Raw genomic sequence first — 15,703 nt, 5'->3', positions numbered from 1 at the left:
CTCCAAGCATTCTCTAGACACACCCAAACTACAAGCCTCTGCTGGGCTCCAGGAAGTGGGGGAATCCTCTCCTGAAGAGTTTTAATGACAAAAGGGTCTTCCTGGCCCATTCACCATTGCTAGGCAACTGATAGACCCATTATCGTACCTGGCCAATCTATTTGGTTAACAAAGGGAATTCATCTGGCCAGCAGAGCCAGCCCCAGGGCATGGGATTCCAAATCAGAGGCTGGAAAGGGGACCCAAGTGCAAGCCCACCGATAGGACATTACCCCTGTGGATATTGTTCCTTTTGTAAATACACTCTCAAAATTCAACATTTTATAAATCCGATTGATCAAAGAAAATATTTGATACATCACTTTTCCAATTGCAACACTGCACAAGTAATCTATGTTATACAGTGCGGATGTTTGAAATTATATGTAGGACAAACATCAAGGAAAATTAAGATACGGATAGGAGAACATCTAAGTAATATAAAAAATAAAAAAACAGGAGCTCCTTTGGTTTCTCATTGTCTTCAATGCCCTAAATATATTAATACAGGTTTAAAATTTTGGGTCCTACAACAAATATATGGATCATTTTCTAGTTCTCTTTTATATAAAAAAGAAATAGAATGGATTTTAAGACTCAAAACAATGACACCTAATGGCCTAAATGAGGAGTGTTCATTTCTTCCCCTGATGTAAAGGATTCCTCAGGTCCAAAAACATTTTTTACTCACAAGTATTCAACAGGTGTTCTTAATCCTATATCTAAAGGTCAGAATAATTATTCTCCAAACAAGTAAAAAATAATAATAAAAGCTCCTACCAGTTTTAAATAATCATAAATACATTGATGCCATTCACAGCAAAAGTGGGATAGAAAACTCTATTGAATAAAGCACTTTAACAACTTAAATGTAAGTATCTTTTAAATATTACAAATAAATGCTATATATGAATTTACTTACCTATATTATGTACAGAAACATAAGAAGGAAAATTCTTTAGAAGCTACTGTAACAAAAAATCATTTCTGCATTTGCATATATGAAATGTCTGAGAATATACAAAATGAAGAATGTTTTTATATAAAAATTGTTTTAATAGAGATTGAAATTTGTATATGTCTGTCAAAATGATGTTTTTCTATTTGTTCATAGCCCCTGATGAAAGCCCTTGTATAGGGCTGAAACGCGTTGGGTATTTGAAAGAAATTTATTCTCTTTTATAGAAATCAATAAAGAAAAAATATAAATTTGGAATTTCCCTTTTTTGACATTCTGGGGTTTCCCCTCTTTTTTTCTTATTATCTACGAATGTCCACACCTCGTATTTTTTGATCAGCAGAGCCAGCCCCAGGGCATGGGATTCCAAATCAGAGGCTGGAAAGGGGACCCACAGGAATCATCCATCCCAACCCCCATGCTCATAACACTATATCATTAAGAGATGCATAAAAGAGAATATGTAGCCTGGTGAGACTTATCTCAGATATAGCAACACCTGGCAAAATCTTCCTTCTATGCATGCAACTAGATGAATTCATTCAAATAGCTCACTATTTTAGTAATGCTAAAAATAGATTCTCCCTGGGTGGGTTCCAAGGGGCTATAGTAACTTCTGGATCCACCTTCTGCCTGACTTGGTCAGATTGCTAAGTAACCATCAACCATCAATGCAACATCTCACCTGATGCTGCCAACCCCAGCGTAGGACTTTACCTCACACGACTCAAATGGGATGTTAAATCCAGATATCACCAAGGAGACGAAGGAATGGAGGCTCTTATGGGCAGCACCACACTGGTATGATAATGTCAAAGGTACAAGAGACCTCACTGGACCTGAAGCTGGCAGCAGAATTTGATGCATCACTATTTTATATTTTAAAACTTTCCATGAAGTCATCCCCCACAGGGGATGGCCTGTAGCTCAGTGGTACAAGGTCTGCCTTGTATGCAGAAGGTCCCAGGTTCAATTCCTGGAAGGGGTGGGAGAGACCCCTGCCTGAAAGCCTGGAGAGCCACTGCCAGTCAGTGTAGACAATACTGAGCTAGATGGATCAATGGCCTGCCTGATTCAGTATAAGGCAGCTTTCTATGTTTCTGTGTTCCTTCTGATTGTTTTAAATGAATATTAGATTAGTGTAAAAGGATCATTCAACCAGGTAAAGTTCGTTAAGACACATTTATAAATTGCATAAGGTAATATTCTTTAAATAATATTTTACAACTGTCAAGAATTGTTTGGGCTTGCTGTAAATCTGAATAATCATACAACTTTACAGATCAAAGCAGCAATAACACAGTTTGATTAACCGCAGCACCAGGATGTGGCTAAGTAATTTTTTTTAAACAACACAATTCACACAAATTATTTGCTGTTAGCTCTGAGCCATTCATCTTAATTGCTTCCTTGTGAACAAAGGAAAATCTGCTTCTGTTGGATGAAGGGATTTAATTAAGGCTGTGATCCTAAACTCACTTTATGAGGAAAGTAATTTCCACTGAAAACAACAGTACTTACTTGCAAACAAATATGCTTATGATCAGGATGTAAATATATGTGAAATCTCTTGACTTATGAGGGGGATAGTTTCCTTTCACAAATAAGCTTTGTCCATTAAGCTTAAATGAGGACTGAAACAAACGGGACATGCAAGATTTTGTCTGTTTATTTTATTTATTTATTTATTTATAAGCCATCCGGTAACTGAGGTTTTCTGGGCAGTTTACAGGTATTTAAACAAATAAAATTACAATGAAAAAAGCAGGCTATAACCCACATTTTAAAATCACAAATTTCTTTAAAACAGAGGATAGAAGGAAAGAAGCAAATAAATTTAAAACTGAGGGCATGGGAATAAAATCCGCAGAGCTAAAATGGTATAAAACCATAACAGCATTTAAAAGCCTGGGGGAAAAAAATAAAATTTAAAAAGTCTTTGCCTGGTGCTGAAACGATATTAAAGTAGGCATGGGCACTCATGGGAGGGGCTATTTGGGGAAGGCATTCCATCGTTGAGGGGCCACTACTGAAAGAAAGATCTGTAATTGGATCTCCAGATGGGGTTTTTTACACTTCAAAAAAGGAGATGTGGGGGATACAAATTTCAACCAAAGCAGTGGTGCTGGGGGATGGGGTTTTAAGTCTCTCCCCCCCCATATTGTTTTCACATTCTGCCCTCGCCATGCAAGTTGCTATTAGCCAGGAACCTGTGTCATGCGTGTCTGTTTTCTGCTAGTAGCAACTTGGGGGACAGCATTTAGGTTGGAAAAAAGGTCACCAGACAGAGAGTCTAATTCATTATCTATTGAGAGTCTTCCCTCCACTCCCAAATTCCCATCACTGCTTGACAGTTACAAAGCAATGTTAGGAGATCTAGTGACAGATTTTGGCCCTCAAAGAGATATATTTAATTGTATGACCCTCTTGAAAATAGTGTCATGGGCAAAAGCTCAAGAGAGTGGTATTGCTTTTATATTTTAGGAGCAGAGTTTGTGACAAAACAGTCTCATAACACTGCCTTCTAAAACCCTCTTCAGGCGTTATAAATGGGCTTGTTCCCACATTACACTGAACAGCTGTCTTGCGTGTATGAGTGTACACTTGTTTATTTGTACGGCTCAGCTATCATATACTGTACACAGATAAGTAGACGCTACATTCATTGGATGTTACATGTGAATAATTGTACTACTTAACTACAGTTACACAAACTGTACACTTGTTGAATGCAATGTGCAAACATCCTTTGTGTCTAACTGTATAGGAGAGGCAAGTGCATTGGGCCCACCTCCCTGACTGATCGTGCAGGTTTCCCGACTGTGGGGAGGCTTGTTAAGCATGTGCACCGTGGCCCACATGCCTTCTACCTGGTTAAGACATTTATGTGCCTGAAGAAGGACAAAGCCACTGTGAAAATTGTGTTAGAAATCAAAGACCTGAACCTGAAATGGGGCCTGGTGGTTTCTTTTCACCTTCCAGTCTAACATGGGCCTTATCTAGCCATCTGAGACACAAAGAGACATAAACCTTAGCACCACAGGATTATAATGTAATAAATAGCTGTACATCTGTTTTGGACCTGAAATTAGAGATAACGGCATAATGAAGACCTCAGGGTAAGCTAGACCTAGTTTATGTGGGAAGGTTGAGCTAGCCATTTCAACTATTTTATTCATACGCCTCAGTGTGTCCTACTTTCAGCTTTCCCTTCATCTTCCCTCCACCTCAAAACATTTCACACTATACTTGTAGCTGCAGCTTTTCAAATTGCAACTGTCATTCATCCAGAACAAGCCGAAGTGGTGATTTTCAAGTAATTTTTGGCTACTTAATTCATCCTTATTTTGCAACATCATCCTGTAAGAAACGTGGTTTTCCTTAAGGGAAAAACCCCCTATGAGACCCCAAAAATGGTCTCCTGTGGAAGACCCACGACAGAGACACGTGTGAATCAATTTTAAAAGCTTTTATTTCGTACTTGCAAGGACGGGTGTCCTACCAGAAGGCAGACACACCCAACATGACATTGATACAGACTTTTATCCCCTAGCCTGACGCTATGATTCCCTCCCCTGCCTCCTGATTGGCCAGAGGCAGGGTTTACAATCTTATCCGAAGAACGCCTTAATGAAGTCCCATCCCTATTTAGATTTCTTATTACTTAATTCTACATTGCCCCATACCAATATTTATTATGTAAATATTAATTAAGCAGAATATCTTTAAAACACTCCCATTACGTCAAGTAAAGTAAAATTTCCCTATAATTCTGTCAAGCGAAAATCCCCATTTTATTATTAAAACCGATTTTGACCACAAACAAGTTTCATCTGTCTGTGTTCCAGATGGCCATCTTATCTTCTTCTATCTTTATGGGTGAAAAAACCCCTTCTACCTAGCAACGTCTTGCCTAAGGTCAATCTATGAAACAGTCATTTAAAACAATCTATTATTTAACTACTCCTCTTTACATCAAGCAAAGAAATAAAACCTCCTCTAAATTAGCCAAGCATGAATCCTTTATCTATTTTAAAATTAAGTTTGTCTACAAAGCAAACAGAGCAGCTACAGCCTCATAGCTTGTGGTTAATCATATCCTGTTCAAAGAAAAAGTCCCTTTTCTTTTACTTGCCTCAGCTTCAGCCTCTATAGAATATCTACTGCAACCTATCAATTGAGTAATTATTTATTTTGAACAATAAAATCACACATTTTATTTATCCTTAACATATCCTGAAAAAGCAACACATTATATGCATTTCTCTCAATCCCTCCTCTTTTTATTTTATAATTTTTCTGTTGTCTTTTTCATTAAGTTCTCATGCTTCTGTTGAATTCGTCTAACATGGTCTCACATCGAGCTTCCTGGGATTGAGAATCTCCTTCTGGTTCTGCTAAAAGTAACACATTTTCATTATAAAGAGAAGGTTCTAAAGGCATCTGTTTGGTTACAGCCGTCTCTATTATTCTCTGTGCTAAGCCTTGTACACATGGTATGATGCAACACCCCACAACAATCAATACCCCTGCTACTATTATCAATGAGGTAAATATATAAAATCCATCCCTTCCATTTTCCAAACTTGGACTCCAACCACCCAGTAAGTTGGTCATCTATACCTGATTGAGTCTATATAAATACCTTTATCAATTGAGGAATCTATTGCCTCTCTTTTATTTCTTCTACTAAACATTTTAGTTTGTTCAAATGCCAGGGTAAATGGTTTTTGCCAATTGTGCTATAGCACATGTCCCTGTCCAGTTTTTAGGAAGGATAGCCTGTCATGTTCCACCTCAACCATACCACAATAAGTCTGCCCATGTTACCTGAGGGTGAGGAGAACTACTCAACCCATCTCCTGTACAACCATCCAAAGTTCCCACCTCTTGAGTGAGTCCTAGAAATTCTGGACTGGTGGTGTCCTTAGTCTCTAGGTTTTAAGGCTGGGAACTGGTGGGAAAGCTCTTGACAGGGTCTCATTGTTCCAGGCATTCTCATGCTGGTACAGAGTCAACAGGCAACTTATTTTAGTGGTACTGTCTGGTCCTTCTATAGAGGAGGGAGCTTATTTGTGCTATTAGCCTGCCTGTTGCACAAACATAGCAGTTCGACTATATATTTTACCCATCCTACCCAGGCATTTTATTTCTCCATATCTTGTCTCTATTTTGAATATAAGTATACGGGATAGGACTGTCCTAACCAAACTACTCTGGGTCCGGACCTTCTGTCTGGCATTATTGGCCGTCTGCCGCTTTCTTACTATTCTCATGAATTTTATATTTTAACATATATTTCCTGTTCCTGATTAAACAATATAACACTTATTCCTATTGCCATTCCTATTCAACTTGCTCATCCTGAACTTCTATGACTTTTACCCTATGGAGGTCAATCTGTGGTGGGCTGAATGACTTTTCTTGGGCATTTTTGGCTCTTTTTCTGATGGGAGTGTTATTATCTGAAAACAACATTTCGAATGTTATTTTCTCCCAGGTAACACAACTCCCATCCTAACTTTCACATTGCTTAGACTAATCCACCTCTTCATCTCTGGTAATCGCTTCACAAAACCAGAAATATAAGAAAATGTTCAACAGACAAAGTATTATTATTATTACAACTCCAATCCAAACAATTCCTGTACAAATTACTTCAGGGATCATTATACATTTAACCCCTACCTGGGGTATTCTGTTAGGTGTTGTTTCAATCTCGAGGGGTGTTTGTACTAGAACCCTTGGTCTTAAGTGTTCAGGTTTCTTGTATACAAATATTATTGGTTGAGACCCCCCCCACTCCCTTACAGGCAGAAATTTGGTTTCTATTATAACAGGTAACCTTCTTCTCATTTGTCATTTAACCTCATTCCTTAAAGGAGGTCCTAATCCAAGTTCCCTTTCATTCCCACCCTGAACTCCAAGTATCTAATTCTGGAATTAATAAAGTCTCAAATCTCTCCTTATCTGTCCAGTTTTGATCCTCTAACTCAATCCTGTAGGAGTTAAAGAAAATAATGCCAGTATCTAATTTTTCAATAACTGATTCTTGGTCTCAAATGTTAGTGCTTTTGCCATACCCCTAAATATAGTAGTCTATAATCTCCAACTCATATATACAGTAACAGTTACAAAATGTATAATAGCCATAATATATGAACATGCAAAAGGAGGGTCAGACTGTAATGAGTCCTGAAACCCTGGGCCATGAAGTGAATGTCCACCATCCTTGTCATGACCCAAAACAAAACTAACATAAAAAATACAAATAATTTTAATACCATGATCATTTCTGATATTATCCTAAAGTACCCCTTTAACTATAAAAGAGTAATCTAAGTACTCCATTTTACCTTATTTCTTAGTAAAGCAAAGGAGAGAATTCCCCTAGAGTGAAATTCTCACATAAATAACCAGACACTGTTTTGCCATGAAATTTACCTGTACCCCCCTTTTCCTGGCAAAACAACATGAGCATAATAATCCATTGAATGGGTAACATCAGTCTAGGTCCTCTGGTCCAGGCAGTTGGCCACCTGCCACATCCATCGGACCAGACACAATGATTTTCCCCCTACAAAGGACTCCACTATTTAACACTTATTATCAAACTTAAAACCCATACTGATTTTATGATTATATTGCCCCTTATCTTATCACAATTGTCACAAACAGGCACTTCCTCCTGTTCTATTAATAGGAATCTGTCTGTGTTAGCACAGAAACAGTTCCTTTGTGGGCAGTTTTCAAAAAGGTTGGACTTTTCAGCCTGTGTTGGAACAATTTATCAAACTACTAGTTTACAAAAAGCAAAAAGTCTGTTTCAATTGTTTCAGATTCTTTTTCCCAAGTTGAATGTCAGGCTGTAGCAAAGATAATGCACACTTGTGAACTTTCCCCTGAGCGATCTGTTCAGCTGGGAAAGTCCCTGCCACTCACTTGAGAGAGACAGACTGAAATGAAGTAATCTCTTCAACTGGATGTTATCCCAAAAGCCCGTTCAGATCTGGACTTTTCAGATGACCGTTGGACTGGATTTTAAGGAAACTGGCACAGCTGAAAGTCCACTTCAGTAGATGCCCAGGTGTGAAGTTTCTGGCCCTTCAAAAGGACAATAGGCTCATGGAGAAGTCTCCATCAAAAGACTGGCAGGACCAATAATCCAGACCATGTAATATAAAACGGTAGGAATACCTTTTAGTTTCTTAAATATCCTTCCTTTACTTTTTATAAACTAACATTAATATGATTTTTATCCTATCAAATGATTAAAGTATACACATGTGTCAATTCTGTATACAGAATTTCTCAATGTTTTTCATCTAACAATTTATCTTAAAATTGTGTTTGGTTTAACAATATTTATGACACTATTTCCTAATTAAATCAGTCAAATTCATTTATATCTCATTCTCCTTATACATAATTACTATAGTCATGACTCCCCTTTCTCTTCTCATGACATTGTTCACTTTCCTGGGAGTATGTACTTATAACTAAATACTGCCTATTCCAATTATTTTTAATCTTGAGTGAGTGTCCCCACTCAGGCACTACTTCATAACTACTGAGAAACATTCCAAGTTTTCCTAAGAACCTGAATGTTTATACATAAATCCTTACTCATTAGACAACAAAGGAGTAGGATAGAGTAATTTCCCTCAAAAGGGATATACATGTAAAATCATATGGCAGTTCCACATTTTTAAAGTAATTGGTCCTACACCAATAACCCAAATAAAATTTATATTCATCCTATAACTGATCAGAAATTTAATAGGCTCTCTTCTCATTTAGGGGGACCTAGTTGTCAAAACTGGAAAACCAAGTCCTATCTTCCAAAGCCATTTTAATTATTTTAATTCTAAATCAAAGATTCTTTCTTCTGGGAACTGCTGCTTTTTGCTTTAAGTGCTTATATGGGTATGCCACAAAGACAAGAATTCTACTGGAAACATGCCATATTTCTCATACATTTTGGACATTTTACTTTCTTATTTTCTGTTACAAAAGTGACAAGTGGGTAAAACTGACCATCTTTATACACATTTTACTTCTTTTTGCTCTCAATTTATTTTTCTCCACAACAAATCCTTGACAATGTTTGGGATCTCCTTACAAAATCCAGAGGATGAGTTGTGGGGTTTATCTTAACTTGGGTGCATTAATCTTGGTCTGAATCCTAATATGACCTCCTGTACTTGGTTCTTATTTTCAAATTCCACTCTTTATCTAACAACTTTCTACACCTCTCAATTGAAAACACTGGGGTGAAGGGAACAGCCTTCTCCTAAATTTTCCTTTTCTTCCTTTTCCTTATTTAATTCGGTTTCTGTGGTTGTGGACATTACCTGTCCCACACCACCCTTTCTAACACATGTACAATGTCCAGACCACAATTCTCACCCTTATTGGATCCTTAAATTAATGGCCTTGACTTATCTTCACAACATTGTCCATCTCTTTTGTCACATCCTTAATTCCCAACACCAACAACACCAAATGATTATTCAAACCTAATTTTCTAATTGTTTTATTTCCTGTTTGGTGAAACTGGGGACAATTTCTATAATTGGTACTGATGGAACTAATATATTAATTGTGATTGGTTCTGACTGTAAGGCAGTTTCTCTTGCCTTTTCATTAAATAACTTGTTTAGTTACTGTATAAACACCCATACATCCATAACTTGTATCCCCCTGTGACTTCCTTTGTGTAGAATAGTCATTAATAGTGGGTCTTGTATCAGACTCTGTTTAAGTTGTTGCAACTTTACTGGAAGTTGATGAGGGGCCAGAGGGAGCTATGGATGGACTGAGGGAGACCATCAATTTATCCAAATTAATCAGGTCTACTCCAGGCAGTTCCCTCAGTTCTATATTTCCTAAATAGGATGGAAGGTCCCAGGGAGGACTTTTAGATTTCTCTACCTCCCTTGTCTTTTTAGTTGGTTTATTAGTTCTATCCTGGATCTTTCTGAATCTTAAAAAAATAACAGTTCTCACTAACATTTCCCACCCAACATGATGCATAATCTGATTCTTCCCGTGGGAATGGTTCTTTATTATTCACATAGACATTTTAAATATATATACAAAGCCAACACTCAAAAGATCCAAATTTGGGCCAAAATATGGCTGGAAATTGTAAGGGCTGGCTTGGCCATTCAAAACAACAATATTGAATCATTTTCTTCTTGTCTTTGTTCCGGTACATTCTAAGTCCTCCCAAGTCCTTAATCTTATCCCCAGAGGCCTTTCAGGAGGTATGTTAATCTCCTTATCTGGTATTTTTGTATTAAGTATTTTAGTCTGATCTTTAATCTTCTTACTACTCTTATTTCCCATTTCTAAAGTCAGACCTTTTTCTTTCACTCTTTCCTTTCGTTTCGTGTTTAGAACACGTCTCAGTCACTCACACTCAGGTCTAACACACACACTTACAATTTTAAGGCCAGTACCTTCCTCTTCCTGTTTTTCACACAGGAAGACAAGGTCCAGCCCGGGACTTTATCCCCACTCCTCCTGCCTCACACACAGGACAGTAAGGTCCAGTCCTTTACCAAGGTCAGGGAGCCTCTAACTCCTCACACCCTGTTTGCCAGATCAGGGAGCCTCTAACTCCTCACACCTGGACTACCAAAGTCAGGGAGCCTCTAACTCCTCACACTTTGGTTTCCTGACCATCAAGGTAATACTCACATTAACCTTCCAGTGCCTTTAATGTTTTTCTTACCTTGATCCGTGCACGGCGTTGCCTGGTCAAATTTACGAGTATCTCGCCGGGTGTCTACCGTTCCAGATCTTTTCATTTCCAAGAGACACACACCCAAAGAATTTCCCCCTGATTCACAATGTCTGGTCTATTAAATTAGGTCCTGGGACATTTTGTCAGTTGAAGAACCAAACTGTCTCCTTTACTACCTGGGACTGTTGAAAGGTCAACAGGACGCGTCTTCCCACAGTAGAACTAGGACCAGTGGTCACTTCAAGGACTGGATCCCGGACAACGAGCCCCCATCTGTAAGAAACGTGGTTTTCCTTAAGGGAAAAACCCCCTATGAGACCCCAAAAATGGTCTCCTGTGGAAGACCCACGACAGAGACAAGTGTGAATCAATTTTAAAAGCTTTTATTTCGTACTTGCAAGGACAGGTGTCCTACCAGAAGGCAGACACACCCAACATGACATTGATACAGACTTTTATCACCTAGCCCGACGCTATGATTCCCTCCCCTGCCTCCTGATTGGCCAGAGGCAGGGTTTACAATCTTATCCGAAGAACGCCTTAATGAAGTCCCATCCCTATTTAGATTTCTTATTACTTAATTCTACATTGCCCCATACCAATATTTATTATGTAAATATTAATTAAGCAGAATATCTTTAAAACACTCCCATTACGTCAAGCAAAGTAAAATTTCCCTATAATTCTGTCACGCGAAAATCCCCATTTTATTATTAAAACCGATTTTGACCACAAACAAGTTTCATCTGTCTGTGTTCCAGATGGCCATCTTATCTTCTTCTATCTTTATGGGTGAAAAAACCCCTTCTACCTAGCAACGTCTTGCCTAAGGTCAATCTATGAAACAGTCATTTAAAACAATCTATTATTTAACTACTCCTCTTTACATCAAGCAAAGAAATAAAACCTCCTCTAAATTAGCCAAGCATGAATCCTTTATCTATTTTAAAATTAAGTTTGTCTACAAAGCAAACAGAGCAGCTACAGCCTCATAGCTTGTGGTTAATCATATCCTGTTCAAAGAAAAAGTCCCTTTTCTTTTACTTGCCTCAGCTTCAGCCTCTATAGAATATCTACTGCAACCTATCAATTGAGTAATTATTTATTTTGAACAATAAAATCACACATTTTATTTATCCTTAACATATCCTGAAAAAGCAACACATTATATGCATTTCTCTCAATCCCCCCTTTTACTGTTCAAGCTTCCCTTTCCTAGTGTTGCAAGGTGTTTTTTCATAGTCATAGAAAAACTAACACCCAAAATTCATTATCTGCACATGCACTGTACTTCTGCTGTTCTCCCTAAAGGAAGAAGACAAGAAAGAACAAGACAAAAATAAGAACACAAATGATGCCCTGAAAAAAAGAGACAGAAAACGCTGCACGGCCAAACTCTAATAAACAAGGTCAGTAATACATTCTCATTGAGACAAACTATATGAGACACGGATCAATAGGAAGGTGTCATTCATATGCATTCAGAACTGCAAAAGCTATCTGGCCAACATTGGATGCAATTCGGTCATTGTTCTGGCCTCGTTCTCACAAACACCAGATGAGATGGTAAACCAGTGACTGGGTTGTACCGCTTCAGCTTTTAAAACTATAATGCTTTTGGCAGGCATAGAGCAACCTTTATTTTTTCTGTTTCCTGTTTACTACCCTACTCAAAGTATGTGACATGAAAAGCTTTCCCATTGCATTGCCACTGTCTTTTGCTCAAAGTGTTGAGCACTACAGCAGCTTGTCACTGCTGCCCACCATTACTTCTCCCACTGCACATATTCTGTCTTCACCATCATCGTGATTCAGGGTCCTTATGCTGCTAATACTGATCCACTGGCACTGCTGATCCTTATCCTGCGATGGGAAACTGGCCTTACCTGACTTGACTTCGCCTGTCCCTTGATTTCCTCCAGTGCCTGGCCTTTTTGTAATCCCCATCGCAGGATCTACTGGTGGATCTCTGGTTGATTTGCAGCAGATCAGCAAGGATTCCTGACTCCCACTTGTTTATTAATAGCAGCAACAAAATGACTGCCCCTGCCCCCCAAAAGCATACTGCTAAAATGAAGAAAGTTTGGGGTGACCAGAAGTGGAAGAACTGTTATATCCATTCAGTTCTGGTACTGTAGACAGTCCTGGGACCAGAATTCTCTACTTCTAACTCTAGATCTTTAGCACCAGGCTCCAGTTGGTGAATTTTGGGGTTCTGAAATTCAAAACAAAAAACAAAGTTGATCTCACAAGCCTGACATCTGCCCAATCATGCCTTACACAAGTGAATAATTCCTGGACCAATGCCAGGGGCCCAAGGCACAGCCTCATCCTAATTAACAGCTATTACATTCTGTTCACTCTTGACCTTAGCAATTCTTAGGGGCAGAAGTTTCATTCCCTCTGGAGTCCTATAAACTAAGATAACAAACATGCACTGCAATAGAGGCTTTAAAAAATTGCAGTAGACCTGAATTCCACTATATCTCAATAATACAGAATTGTATTAATTTAAATATAGATCTACTTGCTGAGTGCATATGAACAGTGGGAAGCAGCAGAACAAATGTTCCTTTTTATTGTTTGCAAGCCAGCCTTGAAGCTATAAGGTTTTATGTTGCTGTCTGCCTCCAAGTCAAAAGTGTCAGGGACTGGAATTCCCAGTAGTATCACGACTTAAAAGAAACTCTGCATGGTTGCTCATTGATTTTGTGACATGTGACACTAGAGATATTGTGCTAGCCCCCTTTCCCCCTGAATCTTTCATAAAACTATTCAAGCAATTCATTTTGCTATTGTTCTCTTGTAAATAAAATGTTTGTATAAGCAATCAGTTACTCCTCATATAAGCAATCAGTTATGGGACAAAATCTGAAATTAACTAACTGTGGCAATGGTGATCAATTGTATAATGAATCCTGGATGCTGTGTCTCTTGCCAATAAAATGATATATGTCCCTAAAAGCAAGTTTCTTTTGCCTTTTGAAACTGATTTAATTTTGCAGGTGCTTTTTCTACAGGATCCTACATTAAGGGGGTTCATCTTCTACAAAAAAAGAAAATATTTTTTATGAAATGTGTTCTCAAGCAATGCAAGTTTTTTCCAGTATGTTCTATGGGATACTTTGTTGGGGGGTTTACAATCAGTAGCAATGCACAGGTAATTTAACATAAAGAGCAAAATTTTGTACACAAAAGGGACCAATGAGTAATTTCCTCTTTTTTTGGCCATTTTGAAAAAATAAATACATGACCTGAATACTTGAATACTTGAAACAAATAGAATTTTATCATCAACGTCTTGCATATACAAATGGAATGCAACCTGGTATTGAAAAGATGATATAATGGCAACAATTATATTTAATTTAATTTAATTAATTTGTATACCTCTTCATACTTGAAAAAAGCCTCCAAGCAGTTTACACGGCTGAAAAAATAAATCAAACCAAATTCCACATTTAAAACAATACAAAATGTTTAAAAGAAACCATCTTAAACATTAACAATAAACATCATAAGAACCAAACTACACATTTAAGACAATACAAAACATATTTTAAATGAATCTTAACCACTAATATAACCTAAAGTAACTAACATCATAAATCATAATCACTACTAACAGATTAAAACACAAATATACCAGGAAGATAAAACAACCTCACCCACCAAACACACACTTGTGTGTACAGGCAGCAGCATCACTCCCACGTCTGCTGCTACCACCCCAACTTATGATCTCTCACCAAAAGGTGGGGCAAAACTACACACTTCCCACCCCTGGAGCTCCCTCCTCTCACCAGGGAGCACCCATAATCATTCCACCCCCACACAACACCCATAACAACGGGGTAGCATCATTCTTGATCTTCAGTAGCACCAGCTGTATGTCCATGGATTTGAAGATGCATTGTGTTGAAACCATCCAGCGACTAGACTTTTCTTCCCCACCAGTAAGCTGGCACAATCCATTAATGCCTTATAGGCCAGAATCTTGTGCTCAGGCTGTTGGCCCCTGCTGACAGCTGCAGGATGAGAGCCCTTTTGGGCCAGGCATGAGTTTAAACAGGTACCTGGAGAGAGAGAGAAAACACAGCCTTCAGTCAGGGTCCCAGCTGCACCTGCTTTCACTAACATGTACACTACCAGCTCCACCCTCCAGCACTTTAAATAGGTACCACGAGTTTAAATAGGTACCTAGAGAGAGGGAAAAAATTGCAATAATTAAAGAATGTAAAACTGTTTCTGAGAATGCATTCAGAGAACACATGGCTGGGAGGGTATCAGGGAGAGAAATTTAAAGAACACATTTAGTATCTTACATAGGCTCAATTCTGTTGTTTTTGGCCAGAAATCTAGTATTCACTAGGGATGTCATCGGCTCTGCGTGGGTGCTGAGTAATGAGGTGAATCAGAGTAATTTGATGATCTCCCTCCATATCCAAGTTGAACCATGATGTCAACCCCCCCCCCCAGTCAGATCAGGGGGTCCACAAAGCCTAGTGTCACTGTTTATATGCTTCTCTGTGCTGTATTTCCTATCTATTACTATGTTTCTCTAGGACTACTGACTTTCCAAAACTGACTGGATGTCAAAAATGTTGCCTATGAAGTAGTGAAGAACTCTGCATTGTTTTTTATTCAAGCACAGCTACAGAGGATTTTTTTAAAAAGTTTAGAGCTTCATTTATGGGGTGATTTAAACACACATTGCTCTGTTTTAACAAAAACCAAAGAAACCCAGATCTCATCAAAACTATGTAGGCAGCATTCTAGGCAGCCTCATATTGTAAGCCCTATTGGGAGGCCTGTAAAGTCTATTGGAGACTACAAGCAGCCACCAGAAAGAAAGACCAGTGTGAAGCTGCAAATTTTTAAAGATGTACAAGCAAGAATGCATACCACTCAGTCCCCTCTTAATTATTTTAAGGTAAGAAAGAGACAAACCCCTG

The 15,703-nt window shown here is 38.3% G+C and overlaps 1 protein-coding gene across 1 annotated transcript in view; it reads left to right on the top strand.

The window, feature by feature from the left end:
* The first annotated feature begins 823 nt into the window (after positions 1 to 823).
* The window catches only part of CNGB3 (cyclic nucleotide gated channel subunit beta 3), a 119,467-nt gene continuing 104,587 nt past the window's right edge, over positions 824 to 15,703 (top strand). Inside the window, exons 1-2 of the mRNA XM_061607103.1 lie at positions 824 to 910; positions 12,060 to 12,157. The gene's annotated coding sequence lies outside the window, so the exon portion shown is untranslated. The remainder of the gene's footprint in view (positions 911 to 12,059; positions 12,158 to 15,703) is intronic.

The sequence above is a fragment of the Rhineura floridana genome, chromosome 1 (assembly GCF_030035675.1).
Source record: "Rhineura floridana isolate rRhiFlo1 chromosome 1, rRhiFlo1.hap2, whole genome shotgun sequence".
Classification (NCBI taxonomy): domain Eukaryota; kingdom Metazoa; phylum Chordata; class Lepidosauria; order Squamata; family Rhineuridae; genus Rhineura; species Rhineura floridana.
Note: the sequence above shows the minus strand (reverse complement) of the source record. Positions and strands in the feature narration are given on the sequence as shown.